At 29.0% G+C, this 20,167-nt stretch overlaps 1 protein-coding gene across 1 annotated transcript in view; it reads left to right on the top strand.

The window, feature by feature from the left end:
- The window catches only part of LOC129969214 (bicaudal D-related protein homolog), a 143,768-nt gene that overhangs the window by 1,227 nt on the left and 122,374 nt on the right, over window positions 1-20,167 (top strand). The window lies entirely within an intron of this gene.

Raw genomic sequence — 20,167 nt, forward strand, 5'->3', positions numbered from 1 at the left:
AAAAAGATTGTAAAAATCTATTCAATAGATTATAGGAACCTTAATTTTTTTCTAGATATCTCCCTTTTTGATTGAATGGTTTGACCCAGTTTTCATATGAATATTTCGCTTGTCAAGTATATGCTCATATATGAGCATAAGTATTAAGTGAATAATTAATTCATGTTAAGCGGAATAATTAATTCATGTTAAATGGAATAGTTAATTCATGCTAAACGGAATTCATGTAAAACTGTTTCATCTTCCCTCACTTGCACAGTTTTAAGTTTGTAATCAATTGTAACATATTAAGTAAAACATATAGCATTGAAAGAATATGTTTATATTGTATACTTAATTAATCTGTATGAAACATTCGAATCAAAATTTATTTCTGTATTTGTATTAATTTTGATTATAATCATTTAGTAGCATTTGGCGAGATATCTAAAGTTAGTTTTTGAACATGACTTTTTATGGAATTGGTTAGATCAGCATAATTTTGGCTGGTTGTAATCTTTAAGAAATCAAACTTGTATACATATTTGAAGATAAATAACCCCAAATAACAGCAAACTTTCGGATCTGAGAATTTTGATATGCGATGAACGCTGTTTAAAAGTCCCTAAATAACACAATTTCTCTATATAATTTATTAAAGCAATTCTTAAATTAACAATGAATTTGAAAACTGATTTTTATGTTCATGAAGTTATTTAGGTTTTAAATATTTTGCTTGGTATAAATCAGATAAACCCATTATAAATTAGAACAATAACAGATTAGTATAAATTAAAACAATAACAGAAAATCGTACTTTATTCTAATGTTCAATTTAAATATCCATGAACTACTTTTCTACTTGATGGGAATTGATGGAATCTACTTGATGGAATGCATTATTAATGATATTCGCAGAGATACTACAGTGAATTTTAATTAGATACCGCCTTACTTTAACAAGGATCATTTATCCATAACAGTCTGCTTACAGATATCAGAAGGTTTATTTTAATTTAATCTGAAACAAATAAGCTTTGAAATTTTCCCCATCTCTTTATTCTGAAAAATTTATTTATCGGAAATAAAGCTTAAAATATTTTATTTTATTTCTTTTTACTGATTATGCGTTTCTGGATTTTTTTTTCTGAAATGTATATTTTTCTAAAAAGATATTTCTTTCAACTGAGATATTGTTTAAATTATAAAAGTGAAGTCCATGAACTTGTTTTTCTCGTAAATTTGCTGGAATTATGCAAAATTGTGGGCTAAATATCACGTACTGTTCAGATGCAACTTTCTATGTTATAAGCACATGAAAAATAAAATTTGAAATGGGAAAATTTTTTGATTAACTTAAATCATATTTTTTAATTTTTGCTAAAACCAAGTGCAACATTCTTTTTGAAGATTATGAATCTATAACAAAACGCAACAAATACAGTTGCGTTCTTTATAACGGAAAATAATTCGATATTTTTATTAAAATGTAATTGTTTAGTAATTGATTTTGATAATTACTGAAATACTTATTGTTCTGAAAATTTTATTATCGAATAATGAAAAAATATGTTGCTTATCTAATTTATAAACTGAGATATTTAATACTATACTATCTGATTGATGAATTTTTTTCGATGCAAATAAAAGGAGAAAGAATTCCAATACAAAGATACTTCTAATTTCTGCGAAAAGCATGCGATTGCAGCTATCTATTCCATAAAGCAAAAACTCCATGGATTGAATGATCAAATGAGGATTGCAATTCCATTAAGTTTGACTTACTGAAATTCATTATTATCAAAAAATGGACAGTTTTTAAGTTTTAAAGAGTGGCAATTGAATGGTTTTTAGCAAAATACCATTTGAAAAGTGGATTATTCTTAAATATCTTGTAAGGAATTTTAAAGATCCATAAGTAAAAAAGAATGCGAACGCAAGTGAAGTTGCGTTTGGTCAATTTGACATCAAAAATAGTATAGTTTACATTCCGGATTTTTTTAGCAACTTTTGTTTTCGTTGTTACAAATATTTCACCTCTTAAATATTTGTTTTACTTATTAGTTTCTTTATCTTTTTTTTTTTTTTTAATTGTGTAGCGTATCATATTTGCTACACTTTTAACATTTTTAATTTCAATCCATATGTAAATAAAGAACACATTGGAAACTTACGCCTATTGAAGTAATTTTTAAAAAATGACTTGCCATTTCCATTAAATTATAAAATTAAATATTAAAAACTAAAAGCATCATTTCAAGTAAAAAGGTAAAAAAATTTTAAAAACTAAACAATTCAAAAACGTTTATTTTGTCCAAAAGTTTTAAAAAAATATTAAGAATATAAAATACGTTTTAACCTTTCAATTAACTTATAAAGCAGTTTCTTAATAGTAAGAAAAGTTTTAGCTTAACGAACAATGTTCTTGCTTTGTTGCTTCAAAACTCTGATGGTTTATATTTCCTGCTTTTTAAATGGCATGTGTTAATGGCATGAAAGCCAATTTAAAACTCCAAGCAGATGTTTTCTAAAAAATTAATTAAACTCGGGTAATACTTCCTAGAAATAACTTTACTGTCATTTTTAAAGATGTTATTTCTTTTTTCAAACAGAAGTTACAAAATACTAATGCATGATTGTAAGCGTTTTCTTAATAAACATAACTTAATTTGTTCCATTGTGTAAATTAAAATCGATGAAAGTTCAAAATAATTGACTTATCAGACAGGTTGTTTACAAAGTGAACTAGAGCGTGAAAAGGTGTAAACCTCTGAGAACTACTTCAGGTGAATTCTCATAGTTCCATTCCTTTTCCACTGCGTCATACACAGAGGAAGAATTCAAGAACGAGAACTTATTTAGGGTGATTTTCCAACGGTTATTTGGAACTTTTTAACCTATTTTATTTGTTCTTGCTGGGTACAAACAAATTTCCATGGTTGAAAATGAATTTCCTTGGAAGACAATCAATCGCGGACAAGTATCTAATTTTATGAGTCAAAAATACATACAAGATATTCCCAAACATGCATCCACTTTTTGAAATTATACATAATCATAGCATGCATAGCTGAAATTGTTAAATATCAATTTAGGATTTTGTCAGCTATTTGAAATTTCAGGATTCTAATGTACAATTTTTTTTATAATCATACAATTTTTACAATGAAACAATATTTTTTATAAGTAACGCCTCAATTATTAGTGGTCATTTTTCCACTATTTTTTTTTTTACCGAAATTTTTTACGTAAACCTTTACTTCTTCTAAAGTTAGTATATTTCCTCATTTAGCTCGTATATCTCGTCTAGAACTGTGATGCAAGTTTTTTAACCGCAACTCTTGGAGAAAGGCAATGAAAATTATATTCGTTTTTTTTAAGAAAAAAAAAGGTTTTTACAGTTGAGAAATGATTGGATGATTTTACATCAATTATTTGTTTTTGTTTTTTTATTTTCCTTTAAATTTAAAAATTCTTAATTTTTTTTTTTTTTTTTTTTTTTTTTGAAAAATCTATTTTTTTTTTTTTATGATATGATATTTAGAAGTTTTTCTTTGAATCGATTCCATATTTTTCAAACCTTTTTCGTTTGTTATGGACAACAGTATTTATTTTGCCTTTAATTATATTGACTTATCGATTCTATGATTTTACTATGTTCTCGGATAAAAGAATAGGAATATTTTTTTCAGAAAAAGTAAAAATCGATTTGTGTTCATCGTTTACTTAGCCGCCATTTTGAAAGGAAAGAAAATTCATAACATCAGACGATAATTTTAAAACCTGAGCAAATAATTACTGCGTAAATGTAACTGTTTAAATCTAAGCTATTGTTAATACATTTCATTAAAAACAGTCAAAAAGATGAGCGAACTGCTCGCTAATACTGAGGGGAAATGTTCGAACAGAATGAAATTGCATATTAATCTTGTATAAGTGGATTATTTTCATATAAAATTTTAACAGAATTTTGAAAGTAATAAATAAACAATAGATAAGCATATTTAATATTCTGATTTCCGGTGTGATTGAATGAGAATCGTTTCGTGAAGCTCTTAAAAGTTTGAATAATAATATCTAGGCAGGCAACGAATTTGCAGATAATAACAATAAAAACCAACCGTACTTACTCATTCAGACATCAAGGACACAAGGTTTTCGTCATTCTCTGACTGGATTTGAACCTGAATTTAAATGAACAAAAGCTTGGCTATATTCATTTGAGCTGAATGACAAGAGTCGAAGGTCGTGGTTACAGACATCGGTTTCGGCAATGAAATTCATTTCTGTCTTATCGCACTTTGAGGTCACTGTTTTTGTCTTTAATAATTGAATTTTGCTTAACCTCGATCAAAATTACTCCTTGGATTCTTGATTGTTTAGAAATTTATTAAAAAATATTTTCGACACCTATTTTTTGAATAAATTAAGTGAAAATGTTTTAAAAAATCGTTTTAAATACAGTTTACGGCTGTATTTAAAACGATTTACAGTTTTACAAAACGTTTATTGCCAGTTTTCAACACTGGACTTTATTTGAGGAACCGAAAGTTCTGAACAGATATACAGACTAAAATACTTTATTATTTAAGTAACAATTTTTAGTTGTTGTATTCTATATCATATAAAAAAAAAACCAAGACATTCAACCACAAGAGAAAAATATTATTTAATTTTTCATCAACACTCGATGCTGCCATGCACATTTTATAAATTGATTTAATAACTTCTTCAGTGTGCAACTTACTGGCAACTACAGAATCAGAATTTCAATTTCATTCTTAAATATTTTTAGACATTTGTGTAGGTTATTTTAAGGCAACATCCAGCATTTAAGAACAAAACATTTTAAAATTTACATACATAAATATTATTATATAGCTTAGTTATAAAATTCACAATACCCAATGTTATCAAATTGTTAATCCATTACATAATTTTCATTAAATTTAATCTTCGAAAGTGCTACTATTTTGAAAGTATCTGTTAACAAGGGTCCGCTTACAAGAAATTTTACTTATTTGAAACCATCGAATTTTTACTACAGGACTGATTTTCAGATTTTTAAAATAACCATTATTACACCGTACTTTGTCAAGGCATTCTACATAAAGCTGAATTCCATGCAGCGATGCAATACAATATTCCTTTCCGTAAAAAAATTTAAGATTTTCTGAAAGCCATCAGAACGAGGATATGGGAATGCGCATTAGTTTGCAGCCAAATTCGCCCAGCTGTCACTTCACGCGCCAAATCCTCTAGTTTTTGTTGATTTAATCCGGGAGACACCTTCTCCTATTTCTACAGCATTTAGAGCTTCGCTTTACTCGTGAGAAATTAAAGTAGAATGATCTTATTTAGAGTAAAAACATCCGTTTTTCTTTGTTAATGATGTGAAAATGGTTAAAAATGGGAAATTCTTGTTATAAGCGCTTTATTGTAAAATAACCTAATAGTAATTATTTAAGAATTTCTATAATTCATTGGCTGAGAACATTAAAAAAAAAAAAGATTAGTTCCAAATTACAGATAGCCTGGTAGTTATTAGGCTTATGAATCTACATTTGATAGGCAATATCGTCCGTTTCTTGGTCCACATCGAAATTGTGACGAATATCCACATTTCAGATCTCATTAAGTCCGAAAAGCACATTGGAATTATGTCTAAACACGGTAACTCAGTTTGGTATATGTTCTCTGCTCCAATTTTGTAAATTTCTATCAAATTTTGAACGATGTGTACTCATAGAAAGTTTGTCAGTCTGTCCGAATCCAAATGAACGTGATAACAACAAAAAAGGATAAACTACATGTATAAAATTTGTTACATAAATTTAGTATCTAAAGTGTGTACGTACACCAAAGTTTGAATAAAATCTGTCAAAAGGTTGACCACCTATTAGTCTGTATTTTCACATGCAAATAAAACACTATAACATGACTTTAAAAAATGAAATTTGATTTGTGATATAATTTAAAATTGTAGTTTTATGTAAAACTTTAATTTTAACAGACCCCAAAAAAAGGTAGGTTCAAAATACATATTCGATTTTCTTTATTATGCTATGGAATATAGAACTCTCATGTCCTGGTCTCTGTGCACTTACGTAAGGTCCTTAATTCTAAATGGGGGGGGGGGAGAGGATAATACTTTTATTAGAAAGAAGGCGGGAAAGTCTCGGTAACCTCTCTTACCGGTTACAAAAATGATTTGTCAGCTTTTTGTGTAAAATAAAGTGCATTGAATTATGAATTTTTTTAAAATTTAAATCCATTATTCAGTAGCAATTGATTAGTCAAAAATCATCTGGACACATTTAACACGTTCATTGACTAACTGAAAACTGGAATTTCGTTTGGCGAGAGCTCGAATCACGTGATATCGCGTGATTGGCAATTAACGTGTTAAATACATCATTTACATTATTATGGATTGAAATAAACACAAATATCCCAAACAGGATGTACTCTCTGGGATATTTATTGGAAAGGGATATCATCTATTTGGGATATTTATAATTTAAAATAAATACTTCAGTCAGTGGTTCAAGTAGGATTTGTTTCATAAATTGTTTTTTACAAAGCTAGTCCGTCAGCGACGCAAAATATATTTATACGTTAAAATTTCATGTTTCTAATAAATGCATATGCTGTTATGTAAGCCATTGCAATGCACGCGTCTTAAAAGAAGTATTTCTTTGAAATTAAAATAAAAAAATGTCAGAATTATACTAGACAAATATGATATTTGATTATTTAAAATTATATAATTTCAAAATTAATATCTAAAAGAAAATGAGATAAAAATAGTCCTGTTTTAAAACGAATTTGACGATCTACGATTGGCTATGAAACAGATTGCAGAAGTGAAAAAGTAATGACTTCAAACACCAAAATATTCTTGAAAAAATGTTTTAACAAATAAAAAAAAATGATAGATTAATCTATTGAATTATAAAATTGATACGAGAGAGAAGGATTAAGTAATAAATCAAACTAATTGCTGATGTGGCTAAACGTTTTAACCACTTAACTGTTTTATTTTCTTTACTATCTAATGAGATGACACCTTCTATTTTGTGAATATTTTCTTATTTTGATTCAAATGGAAATCCATTGAATACTTGACTTATCTATGTATTCGAAGTAATTTTAATATTGAATTATAATCGTTATGAATAGTTTTTTTTTTTTTTTGCTTACAACTATTAAAATTCTATAAATCGATGCACGTATGGCATTCGGACAAAACAGTTAAACGAATAATTGGAAATCTTAAAGGTAGAAGGAAAAAAAATGATTTATCAAAACAAAAATAAAAAAACAATTTACATTTTTTGTAGCTTATTTCAGTTGTTTATAGTTGACTATTCTTGATAAAGCAAACCGAAAGAATCGTCTGAATTTGTAGGTTCATCTTTTATTTTGCGTGATCAGCTGTATCGAACCGATGATTTTAAATGGCGTAGATAAAATCAGCAGCTATTAAATCGTCAACATTAAATTTAAACAAACAATAAATTATATTACCAGTTACCAGTGATAAAAATGCATTAAATTTTGATAAGTTTAAAGTTAACTGTATTTAATAGAACACAATAAAGATACCACCATCTAAAATGGCAACACGAAAATGGATAGAACATAATCACTTCCTCTTAGATTTTTCTGACTGCAAAATTCAAGAAAAAATCTGGAAATAGTGAGTTATTATATCAAATATAAAATCGCAATATAATTAAAAAAAGGGTTAACTTATTTCTAAACAATTTAACATGAGCTGATAATAAAGAATTAATTAGTTTAAATGCTAAATCGCGGAATGAATCGGAATATTACCATGTTGTAAATAACTATTGTTGTGTACAAAATATCGAGTGCAGTCTATATTTTGGGTCCGAGATTTATTTATTTTAATGAAAGGGTAAAACGTGTATTTACTTGCATACAAAAAGAACAAAGCAATCTACGGAGAAAACGGGCTATGAATTTTGATAGATAATAATAGCATTTAAACTTCTTTTATCTAATTATATTTAAGTAGTCTGTCAACATTTAAAAACAGACATAAATGTTTGATTTATTTCTGAAATAAAAAAAAACATCAAATTAATCTTAAATAGTTTGATAACTAATGGCATTATTTTAAAGAATTTTTTTTTCTGTTTGAATTATACATATCTTTATCATTAACAAGAAGTTTTATTTAAAATGGAATTTTTGTTCTATTCAAATACGGATTTCTTGATCCATAACTTAAAACGGATTACATAGATTTATTACATTTAAAAATGAGCCAATTTGGCCTCAGACATTTATATGATAGCGAAGAAATAATTTTTCGTGAAAAACTGTCGCCCAATTCCCAGAGCGCGGGACATAAAATGCTTATTTGTTGGCTGATATTTCGCCGTTGACAGGGCATCGTCATGGCAACCCAAACCGTTTGATGATGCTTCCGTAATAAAACTGTCAGATTTATACGGGTTTGTTTCGCATTTCGGGAAGAATTATTTTTACACAAGTGAGATTTTTTTCTCGCTAATGCTGCAAAGGATTTTTTTTTCTCACCCTTATTTTGCTAAAAGATGGGAACGTGCAAGAAATCTCATGTTTAAATCTTATGTTTCTAGTTAAAATTGTAGCTTTCTAAATCTAAATTACATTCCAGGTTTTGCAAATCGAATTTATGAGAAATTTTAAATCTGTTTGACTTTGTATATTTTATTTAATAATTAAAATGTTTATGGCTTAGTTTGTTTCTTTTTAATAAACTGCATTTTCATTTAACTATAAACTTTTTAGAGAATGCATGTTTGTGTTTTTATAGAAGGAAATTACTCAACGAATAACAAATTTAAGAATTATGGTAGCAATGGTCATTTCAGTAATGTGATCATATTCACTGGTTCACTAGAGGCTCTAACTTGCGCAATTCGGAGATTTGATCTGAAACAGTAGTAGGGGGGAAAAACCATTGCAACAGTTTAAGTGTAATCTATTTGATACAAAATGATCCCTGTTTGTATTAATAATCCCTAAATGACTATAAACGATGGGCTTTAAGAGATACATTACTGTTCTTTCTGTTATAAAGATTTCAAGAACATTTTTGTGCTTTATCTTCTTCATAATATCCTGCTGTTGCTTAAATTTCTGAAGAATAATGTTAGTTTCATTGCTTAATCCTGAATTTTAAAATTTATTCTTTTCACAATGTATAGTCGCTTACAGCTTTCACAACTTCAGCTTTTTTTTTTTTTTTTTTTGTTTGTTTGTTTGTTTGATGGTAATTTCAATGCTTGAGGATATAAGTGTTCGCTTATTCAATAAAATACTTTTTTGGTCAACACAGTGGTGTATTTCAGACTAGGCAAATGTCTAAGGTCGCTGGCCTGAAAATTTCCACAAACACGCCGATTAAAAAAATGCTATTTGACTTTATCGCCAAATTAAAAAACAACTGAATTCTATAAATAATAAAATGTTAAGATACTATTAAAACTTAGTCAAGTATAAATGGTTTGACAAGGGAAACTAATTGGAAATATTTTGTCAAGTATTTCATAAAATGCGTTTAGTTATTACAGTATATAAAAACACAGAGGCGCTTAAACAATATTCCCGATTGGAATTATGAGTTACAAAAATTAAATAGACAAATATATATATATATATATATATATATATATATATATATATATATACTTAGGCATAATTAAGAACTTAAAGTATTGGCGTGGCGAATAAAATAAAATAAAATATTGTGAAATGTGATCTTAAATTGACTAGATTATTATAAAAAGAACCTGTACTGATTAAGATAAAAAAAAGATACTGAAATCCAATATTGGGTATGTAAGTAAACATCCGATTTGGATCAATATCTCTTTGTCTGATTTTTTTTTCGACAAAAATTCGTTCTGCAATGTTAATCTTTCATTTCAAAGTATTCACTTTTATATGTTTTTCCTTGAATCAAGTCCATATAATTATACCCTTTACAGAAGATATATTTTCGATAATACCAATCATTTTACCTATTTATGTTATCATATACTACTGCTGTCTATGATAAAATAGATCTTTTATCACATGATGTAATGAAAAAGATACAGGATCATAGAATAAAATTAATAAATGGGTAGTTGATACAAAGACTGAAATGAAGAAATAAATTTCAATACAAAAAAGGTTAAAATTTGCTTTAATAATAATAATAATTTAATAAAAAATACAAAAAACATCTGTATAATAATTATTTAAAATTTCGTTCATAAGATGGGTATACATTTTAAAATTGATATAGCTATTTGGGCTCTTAATACCAGGAGGCTGGCTTAACATAATTTTGAATGAAACCTACACTTTTAAATAATCACTTTGCCATTTTATAATTTAAGAAGTGATTAATTGAAAATCTATAATTTAATGAAATAACTATTATATTGAGAATTATAACATATATTTCAGCAAACAAACGATCTGCACGCTTTTTTAAACGGCTTAGGTTTAATCCTTTCTTTTTCCAAACTATTTCCTGTTAGAATTATTTATCTAAATCGCGTTACATTTTTAAAAAAGCTGCCCCTTTTATTAGATGCATTTTTACATTTGCAGGGCAAAAACTATCTTGACAATTTTGATACGAAAGGTAACTTTCGTACAAAAGAAGCAAGATAAAAAATTTCAACTTATCTTTTTAGTTCGGTCTGAGTTCCTTTTCTGTATATTTAATTCATTCTCGGGTAGGTCATCAACTCCCCACCCACTTCTTTTTTGTCAAGTTTTCTCTGGAGTTGCATCGAAGCTGTTCATGCGCGCGCGCTCTGCTCTAATTGTTCTGCGCAATGCAAGGAGCGCTTTCTTGAGGTTTGTGTCACGACTTCAGAATTCGTGAATCACGCTGATTGAAGGATTCCCTGCCTTCACCTTCTCGGCGAAGCAATGGATATTCAAAAACAGTGTCATCTATAGACAGTGCAGAAGCGATAAATTGTGCAAAAGATAGTTCTCTGGGATCGCACCACACGCGTCCAGAAACGTGACACTTATTACTCTAAAATTATTTTATAGTCAGAGTAAAGATAATTTTAAGCAACTCATCTAAATAACACATTTATGATGAAAGAAAAAAAAGAAGAGAATGCAGTTTAGTTCTTACTTAGAAGTATATAGATTTGTAGTGGCTTGACGTTAAACTAGGATCAGTGTGAACTATCATGGGAAATCCACAGTACAAGCGAGTCCTATACATTTCAATTGCTGACATCAATAATCCTAATGTCAAAGGGGAGTGGAAGTTTGGAGTATGTGAAATAAAGTGTCGTTTTGATCACCTTGTGATGCAAGATTACAATAATCGTTCCTAAACATATCACGTGTAGTTTTAAAACGATACTCAAATCTAAATAAATTTTATTGTTTCAGGATTTTTGAAAAAAGTGCCATTCACCATTGGTCTATTATTTTGAAACATGACAGTTCAGGAACATGAATCCTAGGGAAAGATTATGGATTCCCTCTTCTGGTTGTTAACCAACGTTGTTTAGATTTTGATTGTAATAGCTATTGTAATAGCTTTAGTAATGAATTTATCGTTGCATATAAATTGGCTACTGGAGGTTTATTCCAACCAAGGTATAAATATAACATTGTTTAAAGATTGATAGAAACGAATTTATCGTTGTGGACAGGCTGGCTGCTAGAGGTTTATTCCAAGAAAGACACAAATATAAATCAATATCCACGAAAAACTCTTCGCTCTCCAAGAGATAATAGATCTCCATAAACTGAAGTTAGGTCAGGCTTCTTTTGCAGATGCTACTTTCTATTCATCAGGTTGTCTTGAACAACCGAAAATGCCTCACTTCCTCTTTTACTATGTGTCGCAGTATAAGCCATCCTTTTTACAACCATTCATTCTATCAACCATCTTTTTTTTTTTTAATCATGGTCTTGATTTGACGCGTTAAATAAATAGAATTAGAAACATTATTCAGTGCCTGAAGGAAGAAAAGACGAAGAATATATAACAATTTAACTATCTTTGCATCAAAAGAATGAATACAAAATAAAACATTATTTAATAACCCGGAAGCATTTCTTTCGTTTGAATATTAAACCAAAATAACAATTATGCATGAAATTCTATTTAATGGAAGAAAATAAAAGTCGACTGACCAGTATATGATTCACTCGTAAGTTTTCCTTGGAGCTGACTCCAGAGGATAACAATATTAAATTTGTTATTTGTGAATTATTCTAATGATACTTATGTTTTTCATACATATAATTTGCTAGTGATATTTACATAAGCTAAATGATTTCTTTTATTAATATGATGATGAGTGTTCTTTTTAATTTTGAAACAAGCGATGGTCCATAAAATTCCAAATATCCGATTTAATAAATGCATTTAATTGCAAAGTAATTTCTTAATGCTATAGAGGGACCGTGGTAGCTTAGCTGTAAGATCTCACATTCGAGACTGAAGGGCTCCAGGTTCGAAATTTAATTATACCAAAGCACTGCCTTGTAAGTCCATCCGTCGAGAGACAAATACCTTCTGGCGATATATGATAGGAAGTTTGGAGAAGTGGGTGTCAGCACAGATGTTATCCTTGTCACTTGACTGAGGTTCAAAATTATGAAGACCTTCTCCAAATAGTTCCAGCATTACTTCAAAATAGGGCATTAATATAACTAAACTAAACTTAATTCTTATTTCAAAGAATCGAATACAGAAAGGAAAATTGCCCAACTTTTTAAATTCTTCAAAAGATAAATGATTTATTCCAAACTTCACTTCCAGAAACTTTAATGCCTTGACTTCCAACGTATTCCCTTTGATTTTGATATACAAAATATGTTTTTAAGCTTTCTTCTTTCAAAACTTTCCTTCTTTCTTAAATTTGGGAGTCTTCGATGCCCATTCAGATTGGCACAACTTAAACAAAAATGATTATTGTACTATAAAAGTCCAACGAAACAAAACCTTATTGCCAACAAAAACCTATTTCTATTCAATAAAAAATATTTTCATCTATAAACTTGCATGAGGAAGCGAAATAATGTGAATTTTGTATCACACAGTCCCAGATACAATTTCAGTCTTGCGTCATCAAGGCATTAGATTTTTCATTGAAATTTTGCCTTTTTGATTACTTAGCTTTCTATAAAGCTTTCGAAAAAGTATTTTAATTTGTTCAATCGCAAAGCATTTTTATTTGTTCAAATTAGACTTTTTTCATAAATTTTTTTAAAAAATTGACTATATTTATATATATGTGTGATATGTCTTATGCCTTCCCGAGGGAAAAAGTACATAAATTTGCATATATTTTTTCAGATGAATAATTCATTGTTTATTTTTCTTCTGATTCATTTTAATTGTCTGTTTTCGATTTAATATAAACTTGAAATATACACATAATTTCAAATAATTGACCATGTGGTTTGGCATACTTCACTTCATGATTTAAACTGAAGACTTTTTTTTTGAGTAATTGAACACAATCAAGCAATGGGAAAACCCTCCTTTCTCGGATTGCTGTTTAAAATTGCAAATTGTGCCCGAGTGTATATATTTTGTTAATTAAAATCAAACAAATTCCAACCCAATGTGTCACATCCTTAGAATAAAGCAATTAATTTTGAAAAAATACAGTTGATTTTTTTTTCTGTAACATCCTGTTTCTTTTATGTTATTTATTATCATGTAATGAACATTTGCATCGTGAAGCATTTGGGTGATGATCCCTTAATGAATAATGTTGGAAAATGCAGAATTGATTTTTTTCAGTAATAAGTAAATTGCCTTTACATAATTCATCTTGTAATATACAGTTACATTTCGAATTATTTTGGTGATGGTCCCTCCCTGCATAATTGCGCATAATTCTGAATAAATTTTGCATAGCTCATTTATTCGCTGCGTGTTTCGAAAAAAGATATCAATGACTTGTCACTAAATGTCTTTCATAAAAACGATAATTGAATATTCAATTATTATTTTATTGAAGCTTACCTTTGCAATATCTAAATGGATTTCTAATTGACTTATAATTGATAGCTATCTAAATTTTTAATTAGTGATAATAAATATTTATTAAAAGACCGCTGTTTATTCCAAATAGTATTTATGTTTTTACTAGTCGTCTTTGGAGACTAGTTGGTTGAATTTAGTTTCAATTAAACCGTTTAGATATAACTTCATGCTAATGATTCCAACAGATTGCTAGACATTAATCCTCTGACTGCATAATTTTTTAAAATCGCTATTTAGATGAGATGTTCGCAAATAAGTTCAAATATTTTTCAAACAAAGTGAACTAATACTATACGTTACACGATAATAATATGATATAATAAAAATCTGTAATCGTAAAAATAAACACTGTTAACTGCGAAAAACGCGGAATGTAATAGAAAATGGACTGACTGCCAACACGCGGAAATTGCGGGATAAACAGCTGGAGAGTTAAAACTATATTTTTAAAAATTTCCTTTACATTTGTTCTGTTCATTGTGCACAAGAACATTTATAATGGAGACCAATGCCATGCTATCGCAGAAATATTAAAATGTATATACCCTATTCATGTATCTTCTACCTTTCGAGGTATTGTTACCTCACTTATTTATTAATTTTATAAATTATACAAGTATTAAGCAAAATCCTCCTTCCTTAGCTTCCAACAATGAAAGTAAATCGCATTTGACGAAGTATTGAAAACGATTCTTATTTTCTGACAACAAGGCAATCTATAATGGGCATTAGGCGGAAAAATGTGTGTGTGTTTTAATTACACAAAATGCAGGGAAAATTTGCATAATTGCAAAAAGACATTTCAAAAAATTTTGAAACGGTGTAAAACACATTTTTATTTAATACTAGCCGCCTTTGGCGACCAGCCGGTTCGCCAATCTTAATGTTCGTTAAAATTTTAATAATTAAATATTTTATACAATTTCTACTTTAATAGCTTCTTCATCAAAATATTTTAAAACTTCAAATTTTGATTGCCATATAATTCATTCATAATATTATAAAGGCCTTCAGTCATAACGTAATATGTATCTGTCATTTTCTGTTAGCACCCGTAGAATTTATGCTTTAAATTAAAGTGGAAAGAATTGATCTTCAATTAATATAATAATATTTTTTACTGAAACAAAGCATTTTTTTTATAATCTGATTACTGAAAATAGAGTCACTCAGCGTTTAAACTTTATGGGCACTAAAGAATATCTTTTTAAATTTATGTAATATCTCAAGAGTTTGTCAACAAAATTTTCTTAGATTCATTATGAGCAGATCGATTCATTAACAATGTTTAAATTTAAATGCATCAAATACTAAGAAAATAAAATGAATCGTTTAAAATAAACGGTTGAAAACAGGTTTTAAAAAAACTACTTAAAAAACGATGTACTTAAAACTATAAGCATATACAAAAAATATATAACTAACATAAATACAATTTACTTACAAAAGCATGCGACTAACTCAAAAATAATTTAAATCATCCATTGATAACGGTTGTCATGGCAACAATCAGAACAGAATGCGCATGCGTGAATTTTCTTCCCCAGTTACGTAACGCAAATACGTGACTTTTTTCTACACCAGTTGGGGTAACGATATGCGGATTAGAAATTTTTAATTTCCTTTATTCTGTTTTATTTTAATTCAAAAGTACTTCAGAATGAATCTGAAAGATCGATTCATTAACAATGTTTCATTTTAAATGCATCAAACATTAAGAAAATAAACAGAATCGATTGAAATAATCCGCCGAAAAATTTTAACCCTAGCCTCATTACTGTTGGGAGAAAAAAAAAATTGAAGCCTTTCTCATTTGGCGGTGGGGAAAATGGAAGATTTTTTTGGCGGAAAAGTTGGCGGTGGGGAAAATGGAAGATTTTTTTGGCGGAAAAGTTAGTTTTTAATTAATAATTAAAATTCTAATTAAAAATTCGAAAAAAGGAACCCCAGGTGAACATTTCCAACCTCCAAGGTATACATGTACCAAATTTGGTAGCTGTAGGTCAAACGGTCTGGCCTGTAGAGCGCCAACACACACACACACATTGAGCTTTATTATAAGTATAAATATAGATTTTCGAAATTTATTACAAAAACACCAAAATTCAATTTAATCTTTAATTAATAAAAACTCTAATTATAATTTTAAAAAGTCATAATGTACCATATCATAATCTTCAAGGTGCTCATACTTCCCTTTAAGGTAGGTACACATGTACTAAATCTGGTAATTATAGGATAAAAATAATCTGGCCTATATAGCGGCAACATATACACACATTCATTGTTATTATTGTTGAGATTTGAAATACTTTTCATTGTCCCTAGTGATAAAAATTATGATAGTTTTCGTGACAACAAACATCACTTCATCTCTAATAAGAAGGAATTTTAAATATTAAAAACATGTCAATCTCATGTTGTTAAGAAATGAATACTTTACTCAGGCACTGAAATGTAACCAAACGTGAATAGGAAATCCCGATGATTTTTTTTCTGATTACTGAGTATTGCGATTGATCAATGGATGATTGGTTTCAGCAAATGTTTGAGGATTTAATATTTTTTTCGACAAATTTTTATGAAAAACCCCATGCATCGAAAACATTACATAAAACGAAATATAAAATTAGCTTTTTGGTCTGCTGTTCAAGCAAATTTTTTCCGTGTGAAAAAAATAAGAAGCATAAAAAATTTAAAAACTGTTGTTTTGTTTCGAATTAGCCAACTTAGGCGACCAGCTTATTTTTCGGAATTGTAAGTTAAAATTTCAATTAAATCTTTTATATGCAATTTAGTCTTTATGACTTTTCTGAAACATATTTTTAAATCTCAAATTTTTACAACCATGCAATGTGTTATTTTTTATATGCCAACTTTTCCTAAATTTGTAGATTTGGCATCTTATAAATATATTTTTGTTTTCCGGAGAGAAGAGTTCAGATATTTTGGTAAAATTTTAATTAATGACGTTTTTACGATCAACTGATACCGGAAATCCGATAACCAATGAAGTGATACTATGCCAAACCTATGACAGTTTCAACGAGTTACTTTCTTTTTGTACTTTTTTTAGTCCTTTCGACATATTTTTAACATTTTGTATTAAAATGTCATTTAGATTTACAGCTTCTCAAGGCGGCGTTGAACTTTGGTGTTACCGAAAGTGAAAACAAAATAAAAATTTGATTTTTGCTGATTGCACCTGTGATATTCTGAGAAGTAGATCGCGAAACACAAACAAATCGCTTGGATCACATGAGCTGTCTCTGAATCGAGTGAATTTTGCATGTTTCGTTCTGGTCTGTAATTATGTTGAACGCTTGTTATGTCTGTAATAAGAGCGATTCGTTTCAGTCATTTTGCATTTGACACCGAACCTGAACAAATGCAATTTGATTTTAAAGGTTTCAATGTTTGACATTGTGAACATGCAGGTGAGATCTGATTCTCAAAATTAATGCCCTTAAAAACCAATTTCATACGCTGAGTAAGCCTTTATAATAAGTAACTTCAAATTTCACGCTTTAAGCTTTAAAAGCTTTACAGATTAAATTGTTAATAAATTAAATAAAAGCATAAAATGATTTTTGCCTCATCTTTGTTCATTAAATCTTCCATTTTGCAAGCGTCAAATCAATTAAATTGACCTTCAAGTGTTAGACACATTACAGAGATATTTAATTTGCTTTCACTTCGAACTCTTGTTTTTTTTCTAGTATACGAAATATAAGAAAAGTATTGCAATCGTTTTACAAATTGGAACTCGAGATTCAAACGAATCTCCACATTTCAGACTCCCTTGAGTCCGAAAAACGCATTCTTAACTTTATGGTTTTCTGTCCATCTGTCTGTCCTTGACACAAATACCACGACCTCTTCAAGTCTACAAAATAACTGAGAGACCAAAATGGCACTTGTCAAAATCAGCCGAAATTATAACTTCAAAAGCCAATCAAAAGTGCAGTTCTCACGATGGAAATCAAAACCACAGGACTCAGACGGACACTACAGATTTCTGACTCTTCAGTGATTATTTATATGCTTATACATGTCATACAGATGTTCTCAATGTAATTTATCATTTTTTTTTCAATTAGTAATCTCATTTCCCTGTAAGTTTAACTCAAAATCACCATTTGTTTAAGTATTCTTGTCCCCTCCATCATTACTTCACCAAAAATTAAATACAGTCGTGTAGGATCTGACACCGATGAGATTCTCTCTGGAGAACCTTGGATGGTCTGTCGTCTCTTTCTTTCTATCAACAATTTTCTTTCTTTTCTTTTTTTCCCTTCCATCTTGTGCTCATCCAACTGGTTAGATAACTAACTTAGTGTTATAGGCACCGGGGGCACAGGATGGCGTTATGTTACGTCTGTCCTTGATAAAGATAACTTTAAAACGCTTTGAGCTAAACGGATGAAAATTAATATAGGTTTTTAACACCAAATTTGTAAATATTTATCAAATTTTGAGTAAAATATGTTCAGAAATCCATCTGTCCGGCTGTTTGAGTATACGTTAACACGATAATTACAAAAAGGAAGAGAGCTAGATAGATAAAATTCTGTATACAGATTTAATATCTATAATGTAGACACCGGTCACATGTTGAGCCAAATCCACCAACGACTTGACTGTCTGTCGTTGTTACTTTCAGAAACATGTTATTGCGATCATTCCAAAACGCAATGTCTTAAATATATCAAATTTGGTATGGGATTTTAAGATTACGGCTGTAATTTTGTATCCACTGTTTGTATCGGGGGAGAAATGCATCTAAAATATCGATTCTGATTTCGGATACTGTTAACCACATGCTAGAGGAATCGGAAAACATTCGCCAAGGATTACACGATAGATTCAGTAAAAGCGCCAAATTTACGCCAAAATCTAATCTTTTCTGAAATACCACCTTTATTTGAGAGTATGCAAGAAAGTTTTCAGGATACCACTCTAACTGATTTGTGTCTTATTTTTTAAAGTACTCCCGCCTAACTGTTTCCTATAAAATTTTCCCGATTTAGTATTCGAATCGATATTAGAAGAGTTTGAATGATTCCAATCAAACTGTTTATACTCAAATTTTAATAAAAAATTTATTTTTGCTTTAAAATCTATTTCATTATCTTTCAATAGTTCTTCACAATTGTAGTGTAGTATAAAAAGAATACAAAATAATAAGATATAATCACTGTTAAAAAAATTTTATACTTTTGGGAAAATTTGATTAACACAAGTCTTAGATCCTCCAGCAAGTTCGTCCATTGAAATTAATGAACCGTAATAATTCTAAATTAATGTTACAGGTATTAGCCTCATCAATCAGAAACATTTTTAGGTTTAGCTTCTGATTCATAAAATATTCACTCAGGTACTCTGTACAGAATTCATCAGAAGGAAATAGACAGTATGCAATTGTTACTTTTCGAATAGAACAAATAAAGCGAATTACAAAAATTAACATATGTCGTCATCAACTGAGTCTTTTGTCGTCATGAGCGTGGACCATCATTTCAGATTAAATTAACAATGCTGAACAATTTTTAAGTGATTTTTTTTCATATCCTATAGTTTTCCAGATTAAATTTCTAAGTTGCACATTTCACAGCCTAACCTTCTTCCTTCGAATAAAATTGTAAAACATTGGATAAGACCGAGAATGCCTTTGTATGGCATCGACGAACAATAGTTAAGAGATACAGAACCTTGGGATGAATGTAACATTTTTTTTTTTTTTTATCTATCGTGTTAATATGTATTTTGGACACTTTTATTTTTTCCTTTCCTATTAATTGAAACCAAATTTGACTTTGAAGTCGGAAGATAACATACTGAATTTTATTTATTTGCCCCATGCATTTGTTTATTGCGTTTACGTACATGCGAAAATACAAACCAATAGACGGACAACTCATTGGCAGATTTGATTCAAAGAATTTTTGTTTAAAAAAAAATCTAAATTTTAGATGGTGAACATGTGTATCAAATCTAATTTATAAAGTTTCTTCAGGTTTTATATTTCGAGCTCACTCGTACTCGAATGGATTCAGACTTTCTCGAATGGATTTCAATTAAAATTTGATAGAAATCTACGAAATGGTGTAAACATATATACCAAATTTGACTTTCTAG

This window comes from Argiope bruennichi, chromosome 5 (genome assembly GCF_947563725.1).
Source record: "Argiope bruennichi chromosome 5, qqArgBrue1.1, whole genome shotgun sequence".
Lineage (NCBI taxonomy): Eukaryota > Metazoa > Arthropoda > Arachnida > Araneae > Araneidae > Argiope > Argiope bruennichi.